The following is a 17,501-nucleotide window of genomic DNA, read 5'->3' on the forward strand; positions in this document are numbered from 1 at the left end:
ATTTCCCAAATTTCCGATTTCTAAATTTTCCAATTCCAAATTTGGCATTTCCCTATTTTCCCATTTACCAAATTTCCCAATTCCAAATTTCCTATTTCTCAAATTTCCCATTTTCCAAATTTCCTATTTCTCAAATTTCCCATTTTCCAAATTTCACATTTCTCATTTCCCAAATTTCCCAATTTTCCCATTTCCAAATTTCCTATCTCCCAAATTTCCCATTTCTCAATATTCCCATTTTCTAAGATTCCCATTTCTCATTTCTCATTTCCAAAATCCCAAATTTCATAATTCGCTTCCAAATTTCCCAATTTCTACATTTTACCATAGAAAAGTAATTCCCCCAGTATGTGTTAAATTACTTGCGTAAGTGCAATATAACCATAGACTGCAATCTACTTAAACTAAATCACTTCACCTCTCAACTCTAGCACTCACCTCATGTAGTTAACGTAATTTTAATACGTAGAACCCTACAGCAAATACCAATATCGCAACTTTAATATGTTGATATAATGAACAATAATTTAAAGTACCGTTGCAATTTACTAATTTCGCAAAGTACAGGTGAAAAGTTTAAATTAGAAAACGGGACTAATTATAATGCGTGCTTATCGTGGAATGTAACGTGTTAATGCTGCTTAGAATCTTTCTTCGATTACTCCACTCGTTCGATTATACGATTATATTAAATTCCTGGGTGCCGGTCACCGCTGACCCCCACGGTAGTGAATGTATTAAACAAGGAAAGAAGGTGTGCTGTCGCGTGAACGCTTACAATGCAAAAGTTCGCACAATGTCGTAAACAACGAGGCAGGATTTCAAGAGAGCTAACTTTACTTTCTACGGACGCGAAGCTAGCTATTATTTTCAAGCTGTGCGCGATCGTGCCTCGCTTTTCCACCGCTCGTTGTTTCGCCATCGATAGGAAACACTTTTACTTCGCGATGCGGAGATTTAAGAATCGGCTTTTAGATCATTAAAACGTTTTGGTTCATCGGATCTTTGCGATTAAACTAATCTTTTGAATAAATTAACGGTGTTCAATCGAATCGAATTGATAGATAACAAGTTTCAAAGTTCAAATTCACAGAATTACAAGCAAAATTATATTGTTACAAGCTGTTATGTGTAGTGTAGAAATTTGCATATCTGGACATTTGGAGGTATGCATATGGTAAATGGAATATGAACGTGAAATGTGTTTTCATATGGAGTATAAATGGTGGACAATGTAGACATTCGGAGAATATAGAAATTTGGGTAATACAGTTGAAAGATAGAGAATAAAAATACAAAAATTCAAAATTTAGTAGATTTGGAAATATAGAAATTTCATATGTAGAATTTTCATATGTACCATGTGGAGATTTAGAAAATATAGAAATTCAGAGAGTACAGAAATTGAAGAATATCAAAATTTAATCGTAGAAATTATAATCATAGAAACTCAAGGATACAGTCTTTAAAATATTCAAAAATTTTAAATATGTAAATTAGAGAATACAGAGATTTGCAAATACGTAAATTTGAAACTCCACAAACATGGTTGCTCACAAGGATGAAATAATCCTCAAAATGAAATAAAAGAAAAATGCATTTAAGAAGTTACAAGTTTCATTTTATCAAATAAATAGAGCGTAATATATCTATTGATTACGATACGTTTAAACAACGATAAATGAGAAATCGATACAACTGCGAGTAAGCAAATGAGACGCAGGCTACTGGGTTTCAGGGTGTACGCTTACAATCGTCGAGCTGTAACACTGCACTTATCTGCATTCATGAACCTCTATTTTCAATAGCGTGCTCGACACCCAGTTGTTCGTAGCATCTTTTAAATTCATATTATACCCGCCGGACCGTTTACAGCAAATTATAGTGGCAACATAAATAACGCAAACGTGGGTAACATGCGACCAATATGATTTATCGTTATGGACTGAATATGCAAATGTCATTTTACATTTTAATATCACTCTAATTAAATCGATCAGTCCACAATTTGATGCTATATCGATAATTGCAACGGAATTTAGTGTCAATTTCATCTGTTTCGTATTACTGATCATTTTCTTATTTTTAACATCATTAATCACGTATAGGTTTGTTGTTGTGTATGTACAATTTTTGTTATTCTTATAAATTAGTAACTTTGTATGTATCAATAGATAGAGAATACATTTACTACATTTTCTATGTTGTTACTACATGTTGCTATATTCTCTATATTTACTACATCATGGACTCGTTTGATGAAGTGGATATGAAGGCCACATGTGGTACAATTCTCATATGTGGATCACTACTCTGTTAAGTCGAAATCAAATCAGGCTAAGAATGTTGATTATGTGCAGACGAAAAGTTGCATGAAACACTGAATTTTTTCCACATAATCATATAGGCAAGACATTACAATAATCAGGTCTAATCGACATAGAAGGGTCTATCATTTCATATATTGACATCTCAGAAACATCGTTTCCTAAAATCTATATGAAATAGGACAGGAGATCTTGTTTCGGTTTCAAACCTCTAGCACACCAAGGAACGATCCGGCAAATAAAATCGAGCTAAATTCCAGGTGGGCCAATTTCGTTCCGCCTCCAGTGCGCCATTATCTAACCCGCTAATATCCGGCCTCTGTGTGGCGAGGATTTTTTGGTCGGTGATAATCGTGGGGTGTCTGTACACGTGACGGTTTTTACAAGCATCCAGGAACGAAATTGAATTTCGACGATACGCTTCGTGCATCTTCCTTTTTATGGGATAGCTCTCTGCAAGGTTGGTCCGCACGTTGTTGCGGCCAGGATACGGGGTTCGTACGTTTGCTCTCGATAGCACTTTCGCCGCAAACGTAGAAATACGTGACTGGTCGTCTTATTTCTGTTCTTGGCTTTACCACGTATTCGCATTATTTTGCGACTCTTCTGTTTCCGGTTGTTGCTCAACTGTTACGACTTGAGGGGCAATTAAATATTCTTGGAATTAGTTACGAGATGATTAGTTAGGTAATTGGAATTTCTTCATTTAAGGCAGATGGTTATAGGTGTACGATTATGAAATGTAGATTTCGTAATGTTTGATTGGGAGTAGTGTGTGATGTGGATGATTTGAGTAACATTTTCAGAACATTTGTTCCTTGAGTTATTGTCTTACTGTACCTTCACTGTCCAAACGAGGTTCAAACCAAAGATCAGGATTTGAAGAAGGTTCCTAAATTTCCATGACGTCACATCCTACCTTTCTAAGTCCAAATACCTAAATTCCAAATTGTCATACTTCCAAAACATCTTCAAACCCCTAACTTGTCATACTCCCAAACCTCTAAACCTAATCATTCCTAAAGTTTACAACTCCTCAAATAACAGTATTTGGAAACTATTGTTCTACCTTAACCCCTACTACCTTCCAATTGCCCAAAAAGAATCCCTGTATCCTAGCCAACAGGAAACAAAAGCTGATTCTAAACAAACACGCCAATCGTGAGCGTAAGTTCACGTGGCTAAAAGGAGCCGGCGTATCGGGAATCCTTGTGGTATCCACGTTAAGATCGGCAAAGGAAAACAGCGGTCCTGTAAAAATAGCCGGGATCGTCCATCCATCGAGTCGTTGGCAGGAGACGTCGTCGATTTTTCCTGAATATAATCGAGGCCAGTCTCGGATCGGTGGACGGGTCTCGCGCGTGCAGCCTTTTTGTCGAGCGTCTGTGTCGGCACGTTGTAAGCGTAGAAACAGAATTCACGCGAGTCCCGCGAGACGGTATCGTTTTACTCGCTCCTGTTTACGGTGGAAGGACCGTGGCCTGCAGCTATCCCGGCACGGGATCTAGTTGCTGCACGGCGCGCAGGCTTCGTGCAGGAATCTAGCCTTAATGAGTAAAATTGAGTCCGGGAAGAGGCGACCAAGCCAACCACGGCCAGCTTCTGTACGCAGTTGCTTTCTTTCTGCTACCGGTGCAAGGCGTAAAAACTGTAGCGCAAGAAGGACGAAAAAGAACATGACCGGTGGCTGGTCTCCCTATTGGGGACGTTGCTAGCTTGCTTTACGCTACTGAATCGGGATGGTACACTCGGTTGCAAATCTGTCTTACTCTCGGGAAGGTTTAGAAATTTTCAGATCTGGATATTTTAGAAGTTTTATCTTTGGCAATTTGTTAGTTTGACGTTTTTGGAATTTGGAAATTTAGATAGGTACTGAGTTGGCGATTTGAGAAGTTTGAGATTTGGGGATTTGTGGACTTGGGAATTTGGATATTTGGATGTTCAGGGATTTGGGTATTTTGACATTTGATATTTGGAAAATTATAGGAATAGGGGAATAGGGAAATAGAGAAATATTGGAACAAGGTCATAGATGAATATATTAACAAGGAAATTGGGAAATGAGTGAATAGTGTCTCCACATTCCCAAAATGGAAGTGAAATGATAGAAGATTGATCCCCTCATCGTTACTAGAAGTCTAGATTGCAGTCGAGTGTACCGGTATCGTTACGCTTACGTACTTGCTGCGGTTCGTAGAATTATATCGGTGTCGGATGTGCAGGGCGGAGAAACAGGAATCTCCGCTTAGGCGTGGGGAGCTTGAGCTTGCGCGATGCTCGTCGATTATCGAGCAGAGTGGAAGCCTAACTCGTTTTGCTTGTTTCCCTTTGCCTAGCAGCAGCTTGTCTGATGCTGGAACATGTCTTTGATAGGCGTGGCTTTCAAACTATCGGCTTAGACGGTTGTTCCGTTCAACAGCGTTAGTTAAGCTTGATTGGGTGTTGACGTTCTTCGCGCTGTGTTTGATGGAGGTTCTAAATACAGTCTGCGATCAACAGCTTTCTTGTATCCATTTGCGAGGGATGTTTGCGGTTTTTAACGTTTTGCCTCTTTAACGTCTATACGTATGCTCTTATACGTTCATTAGCTTTATGGTCACGTCTATAAGATCTGATTAAAAAAGTCATTAAACTCTTATATCTACTCTCTCTTCTCTTATTTCTTGTCTGTTCAACTAGTTGCTTCTTGCACGTGTTTCTTGCAAGTTTAACACTCGATGCACACGAGCAACTTTTTCGAGCTGTGTCGTTTGAAAGATCGCAAGAGAGAATTGTACGGAGAAACGTTGCTGCGGGGACTTCGTATACGGTATGTCGGAAAAGTAATAGAACTTTTTAAGTAAAGACATACTGTATAAGTTAACAATCGATTCACGGTTATTTTCAATTTCTTGCAAATTAAACTGACGACAGTAATTCGATATCTCCCGTCTGAATCTACTGTCTTAGAATAATCGTGCAGTCGATAACAATTTGTTGAGCGGAATCCACCTCAGGTAGCGTAACGAGTACGCCGGATAAAGTACTATCATTATAAGTCATAAAACACAGATTTCGATGGTTATTGCGATCTGTTATTGAAAAGGCTGAAAGTTATTAAATTACAGATGCTCTCCCGACTATCTAACTCCACTTAGCTCGAGAAAATAATAAAATCATAACTGTTTATTGTGTCGGCGAACAATCGGCTTCCAAACCTTTCCGGCGATAATCTACGTATAAATTAGAAAGAGCAAGCTTGGCAATTTCACGATCAACGATTGCTTCACGCACGGTGCATGTTCAGAGAGTAGTTGAACGTAGTACACCTCAGGAATTGCACACCGTGAGAGAGTTGCTCGACCCGTTTACTTTCCCGCGCGAAGATGCTACGGAGAAAAAAAGACGCGATTTGCCGGCGAGGAAATACGTTGAATCACTGTCCGTCTTCAACGAGTTCGTGTGATTCGTAGACGGAGAGGAAGTATCGATCGTGACGATTTCTCCGCGGGAAAACGCCTACTCTTACAACGATTCATCCCTGTCGGACATTAATATTGAAAGTCGGAAAGTGTTTTACAATTATTAGCCGACTTTCTCGTGCGTTATGTCGCATGGGAACAATCGAATTAAACACGGTGAGATACAATAACAAAGGTGCAACGGAGATTGTGTTTCGAGGAAATTGAAATGGTTAGGTTAATTACCAAATCATCAAATTCGTAAATTAAGTTAACTTGAAAATTTGACATTATTTTGATAAAATATTTAAGTATGTTAAATTTGTTCAGTATGTTCAGTATGTTAAGTTCAGTGTATTAAGTATGTTAAAGTCAATTTAATGAAAAAATGGCAATCAATATTTTAGTCAAGTAATAATTCTTCCTTGTCAAGATTTTCGACAAGTAATTTTCAACAAGTATAGCACTTCCATATTTAAATATTTAAATATTTTATTGAATCTTTTAAAATACTTTTAAAAGTCTTTTACAATTCAAGGATGGCAGAGGACTGGTAACAAGTCAATTAAACATTAACGGCATTCATATATTTCCAACGATCATTAGTTTCCACTTGCAACACCTTCATTCACTCCATTCACTTCAAAGAATTATAATAAACATATAACGGGTCTTACAAATAATATTAAACCAATAAATGCCTACACAAGTAATAGTTATTTCCTAACAAGATCTTCTTCCACCTGACCTTAGCATCCCTCGATTAAATAAAGAAATTAAATTCTCTCTACTCACGACTTGACGTGTTTCGATTTCACGCGAGTCTTAAAAGGCGTCCCGATGCATACGCGAGAGTGGCACTCTCACAATTAGAGTGCTCTTCCAGTGAAAGTTCTCGGTTCTCGCCACTCTATTAGCTGTCTGAAAAGCATACAGTGAGTGGTTAATTAAAAGCAACCGATGACCGATTTTCTCCATTGATTTCTGATGCGCACTGCTTGCATTCCTGTTGGTGTCAACCGTTCAGTTACGTCCGTCGATAAATGCGAATTGGTCGTGCGTAGGATCGCCATTAGAATTGCTATTAGCAGAGTCGAATCGCTGTTAGAAAGTCTTGCAAGTGTTCCGAGGATAATTAGACGAGTATCTCCTTTTCCTCTTATCGAAAGGAATTTGAAGTAACGAGTTGCGTTACTCGAGACACTTTCAGATTGAAAAATCATTATGTAAAAGTAACTGGCTGGAAGAATGTTTCTCGCTGAAATATTTTAATTATTCAACATTTCATCGAATAATTAGGTATTCTGTTTCCTCGTTATTCATGTGGCTCTTTTTCCTTATACGATAAATCTTAATCCATGTCATTATTGGATACTCAACGAATTATTTTATTTGATTTCATATGCTAAATTTTTCAATGGCATTCATCGTACTGCTTGATTAATGATCTCCTATACCGATATTATATTCGTCATGTTAATTTTGTGTTATAATGAAGAAACAGCTATAATATGTATCAGTAGAAACACAGTTTATGTATAATAATTCATATATAAATAATAACAATTCTTTATTATTTTTATGATTGTTAAAAACCAACGTTACAGAAACAGTTGTCCATCATAGTACGTGTACGGGTCAGTCGGAACTATTCGGCAACGTTCGGTAATTTGCGACGCGCGACCTGTCTTTCGCGATTTGCATTTATATAGATTCGAACGGTGTACATTAAAAACATTTTTACGAACAAATTATCACAAAGAACGCCAAAGCGATGTACAATAGTTAAAAATCCCAATTATTATTAGCAATATGATTTCCTTTCCTAAAAAGTTAAAGTTTCACTCTTTATTAGAGTAACAAAGATAAAATCAGACATCCGATTATCGACATCCAACTTTCTCCGTTCTCACGAAGATCTGCTATCGAATGGTCCATGCATTCCCGAGTTAACCTACATTCCATTGATTGGCCGCGCAAAAACGAAAGCGAGCGTGTTCCACCTTCGTCACGCGATGCGACAAAGGTGTCACAAAAGGAGGAGCAGTCTCTATTAGTCGAGGAGCAATGAATAAAAAGGAGCTCGATTTTTCGTCCGTGTGTTTCGACGGTAATATCGCGACCGGCTATTAATATTGTTTCAAAACACGACGGTGGTCCACGTGACTGCGAACTGGTTTCGTTGTCGCCCCGAGGCCAATGGGACCCTGACACTGACATTCTTCAAGGTTCCTCCTGGGATCGTTTCACATTTGCCCGGGGGCTTCGTCGGACCATGACATTGACTTCGAGATGGAAGCCTCGTGAATATGGTAATATCGGGCCTGTACGCGAAGCATCCGTTTCTTCGGCGATGCCAGCACTGATGCTGAAACGTCCTCTTCGTCCCTTTCGCAATCGTTTATCCTCCGCGTACACCGTCGTGCATCATAGATTTCATACGAAACTGCGATGTATTCAGTCGTTTATGAGATTTCATTATTTTCAAGGTGGGACGCTTATAAGATTGAGATAGGCTGAGTTTGGGAAGCTGCAAATTTAGGAATTTGAGGGATTTTGGGAATTTCGAGAATTTTGGGAATTTTGGGAATTTTGGGAATTTTGGAAATTTTGGGAATTTTAGGAATTTTAAGAACTTTAAGAATTTGGAGACTTCAGAACTTGGGGATCTGAGAATTCTGGGACTTGAGAATTGGGGAGATTTGGGAACTTGGGGATCTGAGAATTCTGGGACTTGAGAGTTGGGGAGATTTGGGAATTGGGGAATTTGAGAATTCTGGGACTTGAGAATTGGGGAGATTTGGGAACTGGGGAATTTGAGAATTCTGGGACTTGAGAATTGAGGAGATTTGAGAATTCTGAGATTTGGGAACTTGGGGATCTGAGAATTTTGAGACTTGAGAATTGGGGAGATTTCGGAACTTGGGGATTTTAGAATTTGAGGATTTATAAATGTAGGCATTTGAGGATTTGAGGATGTGAGAATTTGGTGATTGAAATATCTGGGGATTTGAGAATTTGGGAAATTGAGGAAATGGTAATTTGAGAAGATGGAAGGTTGACAATTATTAAAGAGGATTTGAAACCTTGAGTATTTGAATATTTGAAAATTTAGAAGCTTGAGAAATCAAATATATGAGAATTATTAAATTTCAGAATTTGAAAGCTTAGGTATTTAAATATTTGAGAATCTGGAAGCTCGACTCTACTTTGCCCTAGAGTGTACCTCGCGTATCTCCGCCACCGGATGTTGTCCCCTTTTCTAACTGCCTGTTCACGTGGCTTAGACAGCATAAAATATATTTTTCAAAGGGCAGTCGAGCTGCGAACAACGCTAGGAGCAGGAATCCTGTTCGAGCTACGGACTGAATTTAAATGGGGATGTCATGGCTGTTTCTTCGACTCTATGTTCTTTGAATAGAGGGTAGAATCGAGGTTGATCATAAAGATAGGTGACTTTTTGTACTCCTTCTCCCGACTGTTACACTTCACAGATATTTTCGTTCTGTTACAGGTACTGTATTTCACGTTTGAGGATAGGATGAGTCTAAGTGGAAAGTGTACCTCATACGTAAGTCTTTGATTTTCTTCTTCAACGTAAGAGTTTAATGTTTTGTTCAACATAAACCTTAATGTTAAATGTCGCTGTTCGAATATTTTGAAATATAAAGTTGGGTAATGAGAAATTTTTAAACTTCAAGATTTAAGAATTGGACTATTTGTCTTGAACTTGGACAAAAATGAAGGACTGGGAAAATTGGTAGAACGAAATAGTTGGGAAAATGGAGAATTTGGAAGTTTACAAATGTAGAAAAATTAGAAATTAATTTGGAAATATATGAATTAACTTGGTTATTCAAATTACGAAAATTTCTAATAGGAGCTATTTACGAATTTGAAGATTTAAATTAGGATAATTGAGAATTTAAAAGTTCTAAAAATTGCTAGTACAATATCTCAAACATTCGAAAGTGAGGTAATCCATCGTGTAACAGAGATGCTTTCGTACTTCTATCCGATCTCCATAATCTCGTATACTTTCGCAACTCTATGACCAATGTATATAGAAACCTACCGTGTGCCTGCGTGTATCTACCACGCGATTTTAATACCCAGCACGTAATATCAGTTACGCGCAAATTCGTTTCGGTCACAGCGTTTAACGGTGTTATCGCCACATCAGAGGTCGTTGGTACCGTTCAATAATCGATACTTGAACTTCCTAGAAAGTAGAATGTCTGAACGGAAGGAAGAAGATTTGCGTGTACTTTCTTTTCGTCGAGACCGAGGAAAAGCTGGCATTAAGAAAATCACGGTATCCTCATCGTGCGATCGGTCTCGACTTTCACCGTACCGAATCTCTTATCGTTATCCTACGCGATTTACACCCCTTCGATTTTTTTTTACCTTCATTCGATCGACGCAAGCACGCGTCTTACACGACCAACGTCACTCTCTTTTCGTTGCATTAAACATGACGTATGCATTATGGATGGCCTACGATCAAACTCCTTGTTTCGTGTCAAAGCGTCGGCCGTTGCACGGTGCACATGATCTCGAACAATTTGTAACGACGTAACAATCGTGCGGAGCATTATGCAAATCATTGGGTTCGTTGCGCGTAAAGGAAGGAACATCGAAACGTTACGTCACGGAAGGAAAGTGGTCAAGGATTTAGAAGCACGGTGTTTGAACTGAAACGCACCGATTTCGTAACCGATGATCTTCATCTGCGACAGATGACTTGGCAGCTTTGTAACAACCGGTCGGAGAAAGTAATGCTCAACAATGTGGAACTTACGTCTAAGCTGACGTTCGAGCGAATGTCGTGTTACAATCAAAACATGGATGTAGTTGACTGGTTACTGTAAGAATTACGAATGGTGCATGTTTTTTTATTCTTTCTAACGTTGCAACTTTGTAGCATAATAAATAATGTAACATCATTCCAAACGAGAACCTTAACATAATTTATCTTAACCTATCTTGGCGAACATTTAGCCAATCATATTTTACTTTGACGTAACCTTACATCATTAAATCCAACAACTTTAGTTTAACCAAATCTATAGTCATTTAAACTATTGCCATCGACTTAATTTATCCTAGCTTGATCTTGCCTAAAACTCCTATCTATCTGATCTTGCTTTTTATTTAACCTTACATCATTGAATTCAACTTCTGCCTAACCAAATAGTTGCTCAAAATACTAACTCCGATCTAATTTTTCCAAGTTAAAAATCCCCCTTCATCCTAGCTTAAAACTCTTATTTCATCCTATCTTAACCTTACATCATTCGGCCTAACCAAACCTCCCGTCACTCAATCCCCTCAAGCAAACGTAACCTAATACCAGTCAAGCCAACAACCTTTTGCTGAATCCTACAGCTCTCTCCAAATCGTCCGCAAGATTCCCTTCATTCCAGCATTTCCAAGCGCAGTGAGTGCAGCACACAGCGTTAGGAGTATCCTATAGAACGGTCGTTACCATTAGTTTTCCCCAATAAAGCGCCAATAAATCTGGTGGTGGGATCAGGTAGACGGTCATGGCAGTTCCTTACTGCTCTCCGTGGCTGCTCAGAGGAAGCGGCTGACTCTTGTAAGAAGAGAAACGCGGAGCGAGTGTCTTTCTCGCGGTAACGAGCTCCCATGTAGCACGTCGCTTACTTTCCAGGAGCGGTCATCCGTTTCCAACAGCGTCTGGCTATGGCTGTGCCTGTACCCGTGGCTAACCGTGTTCGAATTATAGCGACGAACCGGCCGTAACGCTATCCTCGCGCGTACGACACGAACTGACATCGTCCACGGGTCAAAGGTGGACCGAGAATCTCGGCTTGTAATGCACGCTGTAGTACGCGCGCGTCGTGTGCACCGGCAAGAAATGACGAGCGGAACCACGCGAAGGAGCGAGCTTTAATAGGAACACACGAATGGTACTTTTCTGTACGATCTCTCGTGATCTTTCCATGTTTTCTCGAACAGCAGTTGCAATGTGCAGACGAATGGTCTTATGGAGATCGCATGGGATGTTCGTGTGTATCGAATTTTAGGACCTATGCGATTTTCGTGTGATTATATGCGTTTGTTGCTTTGTACTGAGAAAGAGAAAGAGGTACGATGGCAATAAGATCATGTATAGAAAATTTGTTCGTGTGTGCTGAGTCAAAAAGTCGGTTTGTGTTATACTCTGTCTACGGTTAGGATAAACCTTTTGAGGAGAGGCTATATCTAAGGAGGGGCTGCGTATGAGGAGACTTTGTAAGAATCTCAGTTGATCCTTTCTGTGTTGAACGAGGAATATGGACCTTCATAACGTTCGAGACTTACTAATTTAATACATACGAAATTGTAAAAATTCAAAATATGGGATTGTGGATGTGTAGGAACTTTCAGCTTTAGAAACTCCTGAACATTTGTGAATTCGAAAATCTTGATTAATTTTTAAAATGAAAGAGTTCACAGGTTCAGGATTTTCAAGATCTGAAATTGAAATCTGATTTGAAATTTCCAGTTCAAGATAGAAACTTTCAGTGAAAGATAGAAATTGTCAAACGTAAGCGACTCATCAGTATTCACGCGTATACCACTTGAATATGCGCTACGCCTTCGCGCAGCTGGTCATCATTGTGCTTGACGTTTACGTTTTCCGCTGGATTTATGAAACGGGATTGAGTCGTCTTCTTCACCGGCACGCTCCGCCAGAGGATTCAACGTTCCACTTTCGGTTCAGCATAGAAGCAGGTAATTGGATCCCCGCAATCGGAGACGATGTTGTAAATAGAGGATGGTTCGGTGATCCACTGATAAACTTGGATTGTTATCTGTTTTGATTTACATCCGTGGCTGAAAAGAATGCGCGTGGGTCTGATTGGTAGCCACCGCTACAACGAACTTTCAGCCGAATCGGATTATTGGTCACAACTACCAATTGCATCGCGTGACGAGAGGGTATTAAAGGCGGGAATAGGAGAAGCCACGTGCATTCTTTCCAGCTATGTACGGCGGTTCGTGGCTGTACTTTATTTCATTTTGGACGTATAACTTTCGTGCAGCGTATCTCGAGTTGGTTTAGAGCTAGTTAAACGAAGTACGCTTTTGATGTCTTCCAGGAATATACTTGTTTGTTACGGTGATCGTAGATGGAATCAGAATATTCTTGTAACTTACACCGTGTGATGTAATCGAAAACTGATGGAAGTGGGTAGTTCAATTAACGCGGGATTCTAAACTTTCTGAACCGATAGGAATCCTGAAATTTAACTCCGACGCTATTCAATTGGATGCGATTCGATAAAATCCAATTTGACGCAGTTTATTACGACTCAGCTTAATTTAACATAATTCAATTCGGTAAAATCGAATTCCACGTGATTCAATTTCACGCGATTTAATTTCACGCGGCTCGGTACGAGCAATTCGATTTAATAAGGAATTTATTTCCACGCGATTAATTCGGTTCGATCTCGCTGCTATTTCTGACTCTCAAAATCCAAACTACACTGTTGACACTTTTCAGTATTATGGAAAAATGATAAAAAATCTTTATTCCTAACATGTTATGTGTATATCAGCTCCTTCTATTTGACTAATTTTTAAGGATGTTACATCAGGAAAATTTATTATAGTAAACTGATGAATTTCTTTAACATTCCAACTTCTAATTTCTTGATTTTGCGAAACGAGGTTTCTTTGTTTCCCATAATTCTGAGAAAGCCTAGAAGCAACAAAGGTAGCAGTGCCATTGGTTCCACATCAAAGTTAGCAATCACAAATGAAATTTACATAATAAACGCATGCATGACTTAACTAATTCCAACTGTTCGATTGTAAAACACACAGTGAACGGCGAGCACACGGTTCGACACAAAAAATAAGAAAACTATATCTCGCAGAATTGCTGCGTTGTGTTTTCTGATTCGATTCGATAGCAAAGGTGGTCGTTACACGCTGGGAGCTAACCAGTGATTTCGGAAGAGCTTGTTTCAGCGTTCGCCCCGACATTTTTACGACACACATTTATGATTAATTTGTCGTATTCGTCTAATTTTAATAGTGACTATTTAATTTGAACGTTACCTCTAATCTGCTATCGTATTATCGTGCGATCTCTTTGTCCTCGAGACCACTGAATTTTAATTTATTCCGCTGCAACTACCCGAAAAACCTGTTCCCCTGGAATTTTATGACACGGCTAACTGGTCGTAGATGATTAAGAATAATGAAGCTTGCGCAACAGGCAAAATAAGCCGGAGGGGTTCTGGAGTAATGAAACGTTCCTCGACACGGAAAGTAAAGTTCTTTATGCACTTTTAAAATCGACGTATTATCATAAAATTGCAAATCAAGGACACGGATCTTAATAACGTTTAATTTTGTGGGACTTTGGCTTAGGTGTAAAATAACCGAGGAGCAACGTGAATATACTGTGAAACTGAAAATAAATTTTGGAAAACTCGAAGAGACCTTTGCACTTGAGAGGTGACACATTCTTCAGCTTAATATGACAATTTGAAATAAATATTTTTTAACAAAATCTATGGTATACATATGAAGTATAAACATAGTGGGACAATAAGGGCAATTAAGAATAAAGAAATAATTTTAAAAGAATCCAGCAAAAATGTTTTAAGGTTGACAGTGAGTTGTCTGGCAAGAGCAAAAACACGTTCGAGTACAAAGGGTTAAATTCAATTTTTATATTATGAGAGATATTGACAAGAATTTTTGCAAACTTGCCTTATTCACTAAAGTAATTTATTAGAATGTTTGAAATTTTCTAAATTATGAAATTTAAATAAATTTCTTTTTTTTATATCTTGCAGTCAGTCTCAATAATTTTAAGTTTACTTCACGAGAGTATCTAGTAGTACATTTTTACTGTATCTCCTATTTTACCTTTTGTGTTTTATCTTTTCTATTATAGATTTTCTATTTATCCTCTCGAAGCGTATCTCCCTTAAATCGCCATTTTCCGCCTAGAAGTCTCTCTTGCATCAGGTGTCTGGCAACGCGATTTCAAAGCGCAATCGTTAACGGAACCGTAAATAAAACCGGAAATCGAGTATTCGATGGAGTTAATAGCCATGACGAAATTTATCGACGCTTAGAAAAGGCAGGGTTTATAGTCGAAGGGCCAACATCCTCGATGTAGCACTCGCACGCTAAAGGGCCTCGAATACAAGCAGAACTACTCGAAGGCAGTTCTCGAGAGTTTTGTTGCACGGTCGCTAGCTACGGATAATTAAGGATAATAGAGGTGCCCGAGGGAAGACGGGAATGGATGAGGCATTTCCAAGTGATGGAATATTATGAATAGTACGTTGCTCGATACGGTGGTATCGGTCTACGGGAACTGGTTCTTACTTTTGCGTATTCATTGCTCTCCACCGTGGAAATCTCCTCTGCTTCGAAAGCTATCGTTGCGATTACGCCTCAATACGTGTTGATACATACGGATACATAGGGAAATTCTCGCGGGTTTCGAATTTTCTTCAAGAGATTGCCTCGGGACCTGCACGGAATCTTGAACACGAAACAGGAGAGGTCTCACTTGTATTATAATTTTATGAACGCGCGTTATTATCCGTAATACTTTACAAATATTTTCAGTCTTTTATGTATATTTTAAGACCTTCAGATAATAAGTATGTCTAAAACTATTAAAAGTTCGAGAATCTTGAAAAGTTTCCACAGGGAATTGGAACAGGAAGTTTTTCACAAACAAGATTCTCACGTCGCAATCCCCAGGTAAATCATTAGCGACATTAATCACGGTCTTGCGGTGCGAGTTGCGTTATAAATAATCGACCGCGGCGAATGTTCATAATTTATACGGTCGAAGCTGCACGAGATCACCCTAACCACTAAATAGATGCACTCTGATCATTCTGCCAGAGAACCGTCACGAATTGCACCTGATGTTGCTTTGTTGTCTCGTTATCGGCACTGAGGTAGATAGCGAAGAAGATTTAGTACCATCTGCTTTTATGAATTTCTGTTTTATACTTTTACTGTATTTGTGTGGGAAGGTGTTTCTTGTAGACCCCTTTTAAATAACGTACACATTAATTACTCATTTCAATTAAAATCAATACAGATTTGAAGAAAAACATGTTAAGTGACTTAAAATGAAACACTTGTAATTGTGGCTTAAAATACATTTTTGTAAAAAGTAGACTTAAGGACGAAATCATGATCGAGTCCTAACCTAACCTCAGCTTGTTCTTAACCGAACTTATCCTTAACCGACTGCTGTCCTAATGTAACCAAACCTGACAAATTATAATACAATTTGACATGATGTAACTTTAAATACAAAAATTAAATTTAAGCGATAAAATTGCATAAAAATCCGATGCGATGATTTCATGCCTATCAATGAAATTCTAACGACATCGCGCACTCGTGTGAATTCCTAAAAAGAAAACGGTAATTCATCGAGTAGTGAATCGTCGTTGACCTTCCAACAGGCACGCGAATAAATAAATAATCACTGCACGGTGTATGAGCCGGCGTTACGGTACAGCAAACGCGGTTTCGTTCTCTCGAATTAAAGTGGCAACGAGGATCCTCTCGTTGACGAGCGAAATTTTTGTGTTCGCTATGCCGGTTTTATCGCGATCGACGGAGGCAAACTCGTAACACTTGCAGGAAAGAACACGTTTCTCGAAACGGGGACGCAACACAATGGATTACAGGCAAAGCCACGCTTTCGGCTGCATTGTGGACGACGATGAAAGCAGCTCTTGCCGGATATGGGTGCCACTTCCCGTTCCCATCCAGGACTATTTCAGCGCAGGAGGTCATCGGAAGTTTTGCCTTTAACGAACCTACCCTGCCATGCGTTGATGAATGGCGTTCACTCGAATAACGGAAAAAAAAGAGACAGCAATAACCCGTGCCGTTTCACACGGCGACTACCTTAATCGTTTGTAGAACGCCGTCCTTAATGAGGTAACGTTAGGATACACATAATTAACTGGTCCGTGAATAATAATTATCTCCGTGGCTTGTCGTTTTTCCTCACCACTTCTTTCGGTATCTATCATTCTTCATTTCGAAATTCATCATTCAGATTTATTTCGGAAATTAACTCCATTTTTGGTGATATGAATTTAGGCAGACAGATTTTTCATTACTTTTCAGAAGTAAAGCAAGGAATTTGTTAACCTAATATCTTGATAAGCAAGTGAACGTAAATTTGACGAAAAGTGCAGACACGTAAATGTCAACGGGCATCGAAAACGTTATGAACTTGTAAGCCGGCTGGTTTCGTTCTATTATCATAAACAACATCCGCATAAAATTTAATATAAAGTCGAACGATAAGCCGGTGAATAGCACGAAACGTGTTAAACGTTTCTTCGAGATTACACGTTCGATCGGGATGAAAGAAATCCTCGTGGGACGAAGAACAACGGCAGAAAATCATCAGGTGTACGTGTAAAGCTACCTGACGCAGGTGATTCACGGCCACTCGAGAGCTAATTTAGATCAACGTATCGATACGTTGCTCACTCGAGGTGGACCTCACGTGCACGTTACACTGCTTTCGCTTTTTTGAAGCGGATCGCTGCACGAGATAATACCCTTTCGTCGGGGGAGAAGAGCTCGGGCTATTTTGGAGTAGGTAAATTGTTCTTTGACTGCGAAAAAGAACCAGTGAAAGCAAACATCCTTTCTCTATCGATGTAACAATATGATATACTCGGAAAGAGGTATAACGCATTGGAAT

General features: G+C 39.0%; 1 protein-coding gene and 1 long non-coding RNA gene across 3 annotated transcripts in view; both read left to right on the forward strand.

The window, feature by feature from the left end:
* The window catches only part of LOC100880368 (Tie-like receptor tyrosine kinase), a 255,904-nt gene that overhangs the window by 39,584 nt on the left and 198,819 nt on the right, over positions 1 to 17,501 (forward strand). The window lies entirely within an intron of this gene.
* LOC143265543 (uncharacterized) overlaps positions 8,982 to 17,501 on the forward strand; it is a 126,178-nt gene continuing 117,658 nt past the window's right edge. The window contains exon 1 of the long non-coding RNA XR_013040167.1: positions 8,982 to 9,338. This is a non-coding gene — a long non-coding RNA (uncharacterized LOC143265543). The remainder of the gene's footprint in view (positions 9,339 to 17,501) is intronic.

The sequence above is a fragment of the Megachile rotundata genome, chromosome 1 (assembly GCF_050947335.1).
Source record: "Megachile rotundata isolate GNS110a chromosome 1, iyMegRotu1, whole genome shotgun sequence".
Classification (NCBI taxonomy): Eukaryota; Metazoa; Arthropoda; class Insecta; order Hymenoptera; family Megachilidae; genus Megachile; species Megachile rotundata.